The sequence below is a fragment of the Ammospiza nelsoni genome, chromosome 9, assembly GCF_027579445.1.
Source record: "Ammospiza nelsoni isolate bAmmNel1 chromosome 9, bAmmNel1.pri, whole genome shotgun sequence".
Classification (NCBI taxonomy): Eukaryota; Metazoa; Chordata; class Aves; order Passeriformes; family Passerellidae; genus Ammospiza; species Ammospiza nelsoni.
In genome coordinates, this window is record NC_080641.1 from 2,604,862 (window position 1) to 2,615,612 (window position 10,751).

Genomic DNA, 10,751 nt, shown 5'->3' on the forward strand with positions numbered 1-10,751 from the left:
GTGGGGAGTGCAGAGCTGTGCCAGACCCAGGCCAGCAGCTGTGCCGCCAGAGGGTTTTGGTTCCTGCCCAGGGCAGCTGGTGCATCTCTGCCGTGAGTGCCTCCCCTTCCAGGTGCCCATGGACAGCAGGTGCAGGGTTCTGCAAGGGGCATGGAACAGGGTGGGGATGTCTGCTGGCAACAGAGTGCAGCGGAGAGCAACCAGTCCAGGATGGTCCTGGAGTGTGTGACAGAGAACTCCTGACACAGCTGGGGACTGAGCCAGTGAGGGAAGGCACTGCTGGGCCTGCTGTTTGTGAGGAGAGAAGGGCTGCTGGGTGACAGGAGGGATGGAGGCGGCCTTGGGCTCAGTGATCACAAAATGCTTCTGTTTGATTCCCAGAGAAGGAACGAGAGATGTTGGGGAAGTGTTGACCTGCAACAAATTGTGAATTTGTTAAGCTTTAACAGGCAGTGCTTAGTCGTACCTTCCCTCACACCAGTGGTTAATGTGTGCAAGTGGATGTCTTAGCCTTGAGAATAAAGACAGTGGGCCTACTGAGGAGGTAGCTGCAATGCATTCAAGGAGAAGAAGGCTCCTAACCGTGGGAGGAGAATTTGTGGAATGGGTTGTTCACCACATGGCCAGCAGAGACCCTCAAGAGACCCCTAATCTAAATGTCAGTAATTTTGGGGAAGTGATTTAAACATGTCAAATACTTTGTGAAAATGTTTAGCCTGTGAGTTTGAGCAAAGTAATGAATAAAAGTAATGAAAGTAATGTCTTAGTTCCATGGATACTAACATGTGGGTGTGCATGTTTCAGGGCAGTGATTCCCACGCACCCAGCACTGAAATAAAGTAATGCCTCTTTTCTCACACTGAGCTGGCAGTGTGGATCGGCCCTGCTCAGTAACTTTCATTTTGGTCATTTCTCTTGAAGCATAAAGAAAGGTTGAAGTGAAATCTTTTCCAGCTGTTTCCCTTTGGTTTGCCTGTTTGAGGGTTAAAATTCTGTGCTGCAGGTGTGCTGGGTGTGTGCAGAACAGTGCAGCCCCAGACACCCCTTGGCTTGCCCACAAGTTGTCATGCCTTGTTGCCAGGTGTGCCCAGCTGTGGCAGGAGAAGGAGCCCGCAGCGCAGTGGGCACCGTGCCCTGCCCAGCCGGGGCTCTCTGGCACAGAGCAGCAGCAGCGCCAGCACCGTTCAACCCGCTCTGCCTTGGCTTCCCCTGGCACACAGAAGCCTCTGGAAATCAGCACCGCCAGCGGCATTCCCAGCTGGGAGCAGCTGCTGCTGGCGGGCAGATGCTGCCAGTTCGACTGCTGCCAAAGGGGAAGAAAGAGCAGAGGAAGAGATGTACATACACAGCAGCCCTGGGAACATCCTGTAAACATGCAGGTATATGGGGTGATTTGTTAGGAATTACTTCAGCTGCTATGCCAATAATGCTTTCTCTCCTGGTTCTGTACAATGCTTTGGGCCATTTTCTTGGTCTGGTTTCCTTTTCTTGTGTCCCATCTGAGCGCTCAGCTGGGGTACAGGCTGTAGGTGCTTGGGGCACTCTTGGAGTTCCTCTTGGAACCCTGAACAACAGGGTTTGTCCCATGGGGGGAGTTTGTGCTGCTTTGTGTCAGAGGAGAACTTCCGAGGCCATTTTGTGTTTGCTGTAGGAAAGGCTGGTGATTGCTTTGCATAAATTCACAGACTAACATGCTTTGTGATGCTTTGCTTTGACATATTTTGCTTTGTGATATCAGGGCATGGTTGCCACATCATCGTGGTGACATCAGAAGGTTGCCTTGGTGCACGGAAGGCCTCAGTGCCAGAGCAGTCCTAGGGGTTGCTCAGATCAGGAGCATCCTCCTGATTGTGGCATTTGTCAGCGTGTAGATGCACACTGACAGGAGTCTTGGTTGGAGTAAACTTGAAGCACAGTGCTACAATGATTGAGCAACTCGCTGCTGCAGTTTGCACCATGTATGGCACTGTTTATTCCACCTATTTCATTACCAGCCTGGCAAGTAAGTAGAGGTTTCAACTCTATTTAGGCTAGGGTGTAACCTAACCCGGCTTTTGCATGTCTTCTTGCTCTTTCTTAGTGACTGAGTTGATTTTGAAAGAGAAAGAGCATTAGGATGCCTCTGGTTTGGTAAAGCTCCTGTCAAGAGGTTCAGCTAAAAGGGGGTGTCTGTAGTCACAGGGGCAGCATTTGCAGGGGAACCTGCAGGGCTCCGTACCCTCCACGGGAGAGTCTGTGGCAGCAGAGTCTGTCATTTCCTCAGGTTGCTGGGACAAGCAGGACAACTTCCAAAATGCAGACTGGGAGGCCTTCTCAGAAGGCCTTCTAAGGACTTTGTAGTTCTCCCCAGAACTCAGGGAAAGCTTCTTTTATTCTAAATTTTGTAATGAAAGGATTTGACTGTCCGTTTTGACCCTTGACTGAGTGCTCAAAGAGTGATTCCCTTTGCAGTGAAGTGCAAACGCCAAAGCAGTGAGTGTCTGCTCCTGAGCCTGGAGCTGCTGCTGTACTGTTTCACAATAGAACTGCCACAGCTCAGGGGCATTTGGGGGAAGCTTTTCCTGGTGACTGTTTTCAGCAACTTAATGGGAATTAGTGCATGCAACTTCTTTTTTTAAAAAAAGTACCTGAAAGACAAGAGAACAAAAGCTGCTTTATCTGTTGGACAGAACAGAAGCATTGAGTGTTGAAGAAGAATTTGCATTTTCTTGAACATGTTTGTATTCATTTACTGACTAGACAGGCCAAAGTGTAGGCACAACCAAGATTATTGTCCTGATTTCTTGCTGGCTGTGTGAAGGAACTATGTCATGTGGAGGGATGTTGATAAAGAAAAATACTCTCTGTTTGGGTTGACTTCTCTTCTGTGGGATTCAGCAGCCCAGGCAGTTTTCTCACAGCACTTGTTCATTTTCCGTTGCCCACTCCAGGTCACCTGAAGCGTGTATTCAGAGGTGCTGATCCTGAGGTGAGTGAGAAAGGAACATTTCATGTTTCTGGTGCTTAGGAATTGTAGAGCAAGCTGTGAGCTTGGCCTGTGGCAGTAGAGTGTAGAGGGCCAGCTGGGTAGGCTGAAAGAAAATCCATATCCATGTCTGCAGCAGCAATAACAAAGGCATCACTGGCTATTTCCTAATTTTCCATTTCAGAACTTTCGAGGAATGAGAAGCTCATGTTGCAGAGAGAATATTGCTTCTTGATAGTAGCCAGGGCGGAATGTCTAATTCAGAACTATTAGCAATTCTGTTGAATTAGCCCATTTAAATTTAGTTGCAGTGACTCAGAATCCCATTGTTATCAAAGTTTCTGATTTTTCCTTAGCAGAGCTGGTTGTAGAAATAGAGCTGAATAGCATAAAGTGCTGAATAGAAATAAGGTTATAAATTATAGGTAACTTTGTGTCCCTCACACTGCTGTCTGTCCACAGATCACAGAACCAACAGCAGTCTCTCCCCTGGCTCCCTCTACTCATGGAGAGGAGGCCGAAGAGGAGGCAGATGGGGTGGATGAGCGCCAGCCTCCAGCTGTGCTCACACCACAGCCTGAACATTCTGAGCCAGTAAGTGCCAGCTGTGTGTGCTGCTGTCTTTAGTGCAGGGTAGAGCTGCAAGTTTCTGACCAGCCAGCACTTGCTGTTGCTGGCTGAGGATGCTGAGTGCTGGAGTCCTGCCAGGACCCAGTGATTGCCCCCAGCCTGTGAGAGATGGACAATGGGCTGTGGTCTGTCACGTTTAGGCACCAGCTTCCTGGCATTTTGATAGGGGCCAGCCTGAAGCATGAAGGCTCCCTGATCCCAGAGCAGGAGCATGTCAAAGACACTGTGCTCAGCCTTGTTGGATACACAGGGGACACTGTGGCATGGAGAGACCTGTCCCCCTGCACAGACTGGCCAAGTTGCTGCAGGCACAAAAAAATGTTGATCTGACCACAAAAGCTCTTGGTGGTGCTTTGTCCCCACAAACATATTGGGTGTGCTTACTTGGGAGTATTTCAGAGACACACTGGGGATGTAGAGTTGCTGCTTGAAGTCAGGGATTTTGGTGCCTTCGTTGCCAGGTTGCTCTTTTGCCCCTTCAGGCAGAGCAGCCGGTAGCAGAGCAGATAGGTGCTCTGAGTCTGCCTGTTTCTTGGTCTTTGATAAGCTGCAAGGAGATGACTGTGTTGTCCATGAAGCTGTGGGGGGGGCATTCTTGTGGCAAAAGAAACAAAGGGTGTAGTTCTGAACCCTTCTTCTGAGACAAAAACCAGACACTGCATGTGTCTGTTGATACCTTCTATTGTGTAGTTTGCTTTGAAAACTGCATTGGAGCCTAGAATGGGAGCAAAGTTGCAAGTCCTTGACTGCTGTCCTGTAAAGCTAAAACCAGGGTGTACACCTTGCAATGGTGCCTGCAGTATCTGAAGTGAAATGGGCACCTTTGTGGCTGGGGAGCTGCGTGGGCCAAAAGGACGCAGGGCTGGCGGCCGTGAGCAGCTGGAGATGAGGCAGTGTGGGGCCAGGGGGCCAAGAAGGCCAAGGGCACGGTGGCTGTGCCAGCAGCAGTGGGGCAGCAGGAGCAGGGCAGGGAGCGTGGCCCTGTGCTGGGCAGCGCTGCGGCCACAGCTGGAGTGCTGTGTGCAGCTGTGGGCCCTGGGAAGCAGAAAGTCATGGAGGGGCTGCAGCGTGGGCACAGAGGGACAGGGGAGCTGGGCAAGGGGTGCAGCACAAGGCCAGGGAGGAGGGGCTGAGGGAGCTTTAGCCTGGACAATGGGGGCTCTTGAGGGACCTTCAGGCAGACTTCCATAGATCCCTGCCTTAGATCCATAGAGCCAATGCTCAGCAGAAGGGCTGTTTCCCTGCCAAACATCCCTTCACTGCATCCAAGTGCTTTAGACACTGGAGTGGGTAACACTTTCATATTTTGTTGGTTAATTGTTTGTTTGTTTGCTAGAAGGAGAAGCCTTGTGCAATTTCTCCTTCTCCAGGGAGCAAGGGAGCTTTTTTTTCAGTCTTTCCTACGCTTTTACAGCACTGGCAGAAATTCTGCTTGAATTTTAGTTTTCAGGGGGGCAGTGCTGGATAATGCAGTATTTTTGCACAAGAAAACATAGTTTGGGGCAGGGATGTTGGTGCAGAACGAGCTGTTCTGGTGCCAGACCAGCCAGTACGGCTTGCCCATCCTTTTCAAGTTAACAGCTCCCATGTCTTTTGGCTGCCCAGGGAATCAGTGTGTGTTGTGTTTGGGAACTGAGTAGGAAATCAATGCCCTTGCATTCCAGCTGGTGCTCAGAGATTAGAGGAGCTGGGAGGCGCTGGGCTGCATTTCTGATTCCAGCCACTTTAGCACCATCAGTGTGGGCAAGTCCAAGCGAAGAACTTGCCCGAGCACAGATGCACAAAGATAGCTGTTCCCAGTGCAATGCTCTGGGTCTGACTGCATTCCATAAGGACCTACAGGCTCCAGATTCCCCAAGAGTGTGGGTTACTGAAGCAACAGGAGAGCAAGTTCAGGATGGCTGCTGGTTGGGGCACTGCTGCCGAGTGCTGATGTGTGTAGCGACAGAAAGGACAGGATTGATTCAGGGTGACCCCCACGTGGCGAAAAATGTGCTTTCACTCTATGATTTAGAAGTTTAAACAAATGCTTTATTAAGCAATGTTATATTACACTAGTACTATATTAAAACTATACTAAAGAGATATTATACTAAAAACATACGAAAGAAAAACTCGTGACTGTCTCCACACAGCCTTTTATCTAATTATCTAAGCAGTCTAAACAACTATCACTAAAATCCAATTAACGAATCACTTTCAGTAAACAATCACTATAACACATTCTTCATGTACTAAAAAACAAGAACAGCAAGTAGAGATAATAATTGTTTTCTCTCCTTCTATGAGTTTCTCACTATCTTCCCTTAAAAAACCTAGGAGAGAGAATTATGTCTCTCTCCATTCAAAGAATGTAAATACTACAGCACAGTAAAGAGAGATGATAAACGTGAGATCTGTCTATCTATCTATTTTAATCTTCCTGGCTCTGCTCCAAAGCAGTGGAAGATGCAAAGCTCACCCAAAGGCATCCCTTCAGGAGAGAAGTAGAGACAAGTTCCATTGACTGATCCTGAGCAGGCAGAGATGTTTCCCCCTCCAGAGATGGTTGTTTTTTCCCCTCATGTTTTGCTACTCCAGCCTTTTCTGACCTGAAGCCTTCAATTGTCCTTTAAATTTTTGCATGTCTTAAGGGAGTGGAAGTATCCCATGCTGTAGCTGGGGTCTGGTGACTCTGGTCATACATGCCATGCCATACATGACACATGGTTTCCTTCACTGGCATCCCCAGGGCTGTGTAAGTGCATTCGTTAATGGGGCCCTATGAGAAACTCTGTTACTGCTGGTCAGAATTCTCCCTTGACAAAAGAGGGAGAAGAAACACCTTGGTCCTCCTCCATATACTGAGGTGGCCATAGAGGTTCTCTGACTTCCATCAGAGATCTTTGCATGCATCCTTATCTCCTGAATGACCCGGTTTTCTAACAAGAGTGTGGATGTCAGGAAGGAGGAATGCTGGTGCAGGCCTGAAGAGAAGGTGAACTCCAGAAGTGTCTCTCACAAGGAGTGAGCTCACCCAGGAAGCCCCTGCAGAGCCAGGATGCAGCTGTGGGACAGGGCAGGGTGTCAGTCACTACTGAAAGACAAACAGGACACGGCAGAAGCAGAGGGAGGCCCTCACCAGACCCTTGAGAAATGCCACCCATTCCCTGTCCGCTGCCTGAGAGGCTGCTGGAACTTCAGTCCCAGATGGCCCCTGACTGTCGGGCCAGGGTCACTTTGGAATCTGTGCCTCCCCTTGGGCAGAGAATGACCCAGGAGAGCAGCAGCACAGTGCTTTGGGAACGTGTGAGCCCAGCAGTCTGTGAGTCTTGGCCCACAAAGGGCGTATGGGAAGTTGAAACCCATCTTCTCTTGCTTTCTGTGCAGGTGCTTCTAGAGAAAGAGCAGGAGCACACTGCCTCATCTGAGCTGCCATGCCAGACTCAGGGAGAGCTGTTCCCTGCCCGAGGGCAGGAAGAGCAACTCAGGCAGCAGGTGGAAGAGCCACAGGAGAATGGCCAGGTAAGCCTGACTGGCCAGGGCACAGAGGGAAGGGCAGGAAGAGGGGCATAAACCAGAGCTCTTGGGACTGAGGAGGCCAGGAGTCCCACAGGCAATGGAGGCACAGAGCCTTGCAATCTGCAGAGATCAGCCCTGGGACAGGAGGTTTGCAATGGAGGCAGATGTGGGGAGGGAAGCAGAAAGAAGGGGCTGAATAAATGTGATTTGGAGGCTGCAAGAGGAAAAAAGGTGAGCCTGATGGCAGCTCTCAGTCCCTTGCTCTGCTTTTGTGTGTACAGAACATCAAGGCAGAGCCACAAGCAGAGCTGCCTGAAGCTCAGAGTGACATCATGGCAGTGAAGAGAAAGAACAAGGAAGACATGGGAAGAATTCAAGAGGACAATCTCCACCAGCAGAGGGGCGATCAACAAAACCAGGTGAATGAAAGAGTGGCAGCCGCTCCACTCATGAAATGTCCTCTCTTTTGTTTGTTAGAGAACATGAAGGAACAGCTGGATGCAGAGCTTCAGACAGCTCACAGTATGATCAAGGCAAGGCATAAGCAGCTGGAGGAAGAAATGAAAATCATCAGAGAGAAACTTAATCGCTTCCATCAGTCTCTGCAAAACCAAGTGAGTGAAAGAGGGATGCAGCCACTGCAGTCACCAATCTGGTGGTTTCTGCCCTTCTTGCCTTTCCAGTGCAGAGCAGCAGGGAGTGGGGCCATGCCTCTGAGTGCCATGCTGCTGTAGTGTGTGTATCACAGTCACTCTGAAGGACATTTCCTGGTGTGCTGAATCTCAACTGCTGCCCTGGACAGTGAAACTTGTCCTTTGGCCTTTTGGCCAGCAGTCATCCAAATTGATTCCTGCTGGCCTGTTCCTGCTCTCCTTTTTTCTTGAGGTGTTTTTACAGTGGAACTTGGTGACCCAGATGGAGGATTGAAACAAGCTGTTGTATCTCCTGTCAATCTGTTCTTTGCCTTTCCTCACAGTCAATGACTCCTGGCTGACAGGGACAAGCTGTAGTGTCTGACTGCTTTGTTCTGTTTGACTTGAGGTGCAAGTGTTGACATCTCACCGGGCAGCCTGTGAAGACCTGCAGGGAATGTGTGGCAATGAAGAACCTCAAGTTAGGAGTGAGGCACAGGAACAGTGCCCACCAGAAATGCTCCAGGTCCAGCACATCATGGGCTCTGAACCTGCTGCCGCAGCAGCATCACCTCGAGGAAGCCCTTCTGTGAAACCTGGGAACTCAGGCTTGGGCACATCCTGGGAACAGGAGATTGAGGAGGAGTACCTGGAGCTGCTGGGTATGTCTGGGGTGTTTCTTATCTGAGGGACAGTGTGTTGTGTGCAGGTGTCAGCAGAGCTGTACCAAATGCTCCTCCTGAGCTTGGTGTCACAGGGCCATTTAGGACTCCCCAGAGGCAGTGCTGTGCTCCGGAGCAGCGAGAGAGCTCTGGGTGTTCCTGCTGCCTCTGAGGGCACCTGGGACTGGCTTGGGTTTGCCTGAGCTTCCCTCTCTGCTAAAGGCTGAAGCAGGGATTGTTCTTGGATCAGCCGAAGGCTGTGACCTTGCAAATGATCCAGGCAAGTCCTGTGTGCTAGTGGCCAAACTGAACAGAATTTTAAGCTTCCTAAGTTCTCCTTAGACTCCTGACTTCCAACCAGTCATCACAGCAAAAAAACTTCACAGAAATAGACTGACTTTTGAGTTTTGTCCTTTTGGCTGGGGATTTTTTTTGGGGGGGTGGGGTGGGATTGCTTTTCTGTTGTTCATTTTTGGTGGGGGTTTTTTGTTGTGTATTTCTCCATCCTGAAGGAGCCCTTCTACCCCACGTTTTACTGATGTCATTTTTATGACTGTTACTGTTACCACTACTACATCTGCAGTTTATTTTCATGAGAATGCTATATTTTTGTCAATAAGAGAATGCTATCTTTTTGTCAATAAGAACTACTTTGAAAGAACATCAGGTTACAGGACAAATAGAGAGCACAAGGTATTTTCCATGTGCCCCCAAAGAAAAAACAGAGACTTTGATAACAACCTTTATTTAATCTTCTAGTTTTATGCTTATCAAGATGTGTCCAGGAGACACATCCAAGTGGCGTGATCAGATAAAACTGTACTGCAGGCATTTCTCAGGAGAGAGCCTCCAGCCCAGCCATGGTATATCCCTCAGATCCATGGCACTTTTCCATACCTGATTCCCACTCTTTCCCATGACTGTTAGAATCCTACCCATTGGCCCAGGCCCTGCTCAGATCAGTCTCTAGGAAAACACATCAAGCCCTTTGTGATTCTGCAGCACAACCCAATGAATCTGCTTCTTGCCCGTAACAGCTGCCAGTGCTGTGCTCTCAGATAAGAGATCTGGTGGGGGTGAGACCAGAGCCCAGTGGATTCTGTGTCTGCCATCACCAGTTGGGACAAAAAGGGCACTGATCTGCGCCTCGGTGTGGCTGATCTCAAAGCCCATCCTGTTGTGTCCTGAATGGGGGCAACAGCTTGTCTGGGGCTCAGGCTCACTCTGGCTTCTTCCCATCAGTGCCTGTCAGTGCTCATGCTTGGGCTTTGCCAGCCTTGTTGTGGTCGCTGCCCTGTCCCTGAGGGCTGGAGGGACTGCAGAGGCTGGAGCCTTCCTTAGCTGGGAGAGGGGCATCTTTGAGCTCAGCCTGCTCAAACACAGGTCAGGGTCCTGATGCTGAAAGCCCCGTCAGGATCGGTTACAGCTTGAGCTGCTCTGGTTTACAAATGGGAAGGCATTCCTTTGGCAAACTGCTGGAAGGTGGGGAAGATGTCCTCCTCTCCTGGGATTGTATGTCCCTGTGCTTTGTTTCCTGTCAAGAGAACTCTTCAAAGGACTGTACAAATCAGTCTCTGTGCTGGCCACCTGTGCTGCAGGGCTGTCTGCCTGGTTGTGGTTGTTGTTACCCAGCCGACCACAAAGGGCTCAGAGCTCCAGGCGCTGGGGCTGCCTTTTGTATCTCCTGGAAGCTGGGATCTCTGCTTTAAAGTCAGAATCTTGCATTTTGTTTCCCTCAGGGAGAATGGTGAACACCACTGAAAATCCCCTGATGAAATACACGCATCGGAATTATATTGGCAGCGGGTGAGTCCAACAGCAGTTACTCCTGCACAGCCGTGGGCCAGGTGTTTTTGGGGGGGAATGTCTATCCAGCATGAAGTCAGGACAGCTGCAAAGATGATCACACAGTGGGGATAGATTGTCCCATCTCTCAATGCTGCTCAGAATTTGTGAGTGGGCTCAGAAGGCATTGTCAGAGATGCCTTGCTACCGAGGTCTTGCCTGCATCAAGGAACAGGACCTGGAAGGTCTCCTTGTCTCTCAAGTGTGGGACAGCTCTGTGTTAATATCTTTAGCATTTTTTGTATGTCTCAAAATCATACTGGCACACTAATGAAAAGAGAAGAAACTTGCTAGCCTGAAAGAGCAACCTATGCCCTATCAAAGCTGTGAGATAACAGTTCCCAGGAACAATTCTTTCCCCTGGTTTGAAGAGGGAAACACTCTGTGGTCAGGATAGGAACCACACTGTTTAGACAGTGAAACACAAGAGGAAAGACTAAACTGCCTTTAGAAATTGAACCCCAGTGCTTCAGGAACAGGCCCAGTGCCCATGCACTTGAGAGGAAAATGCATCAT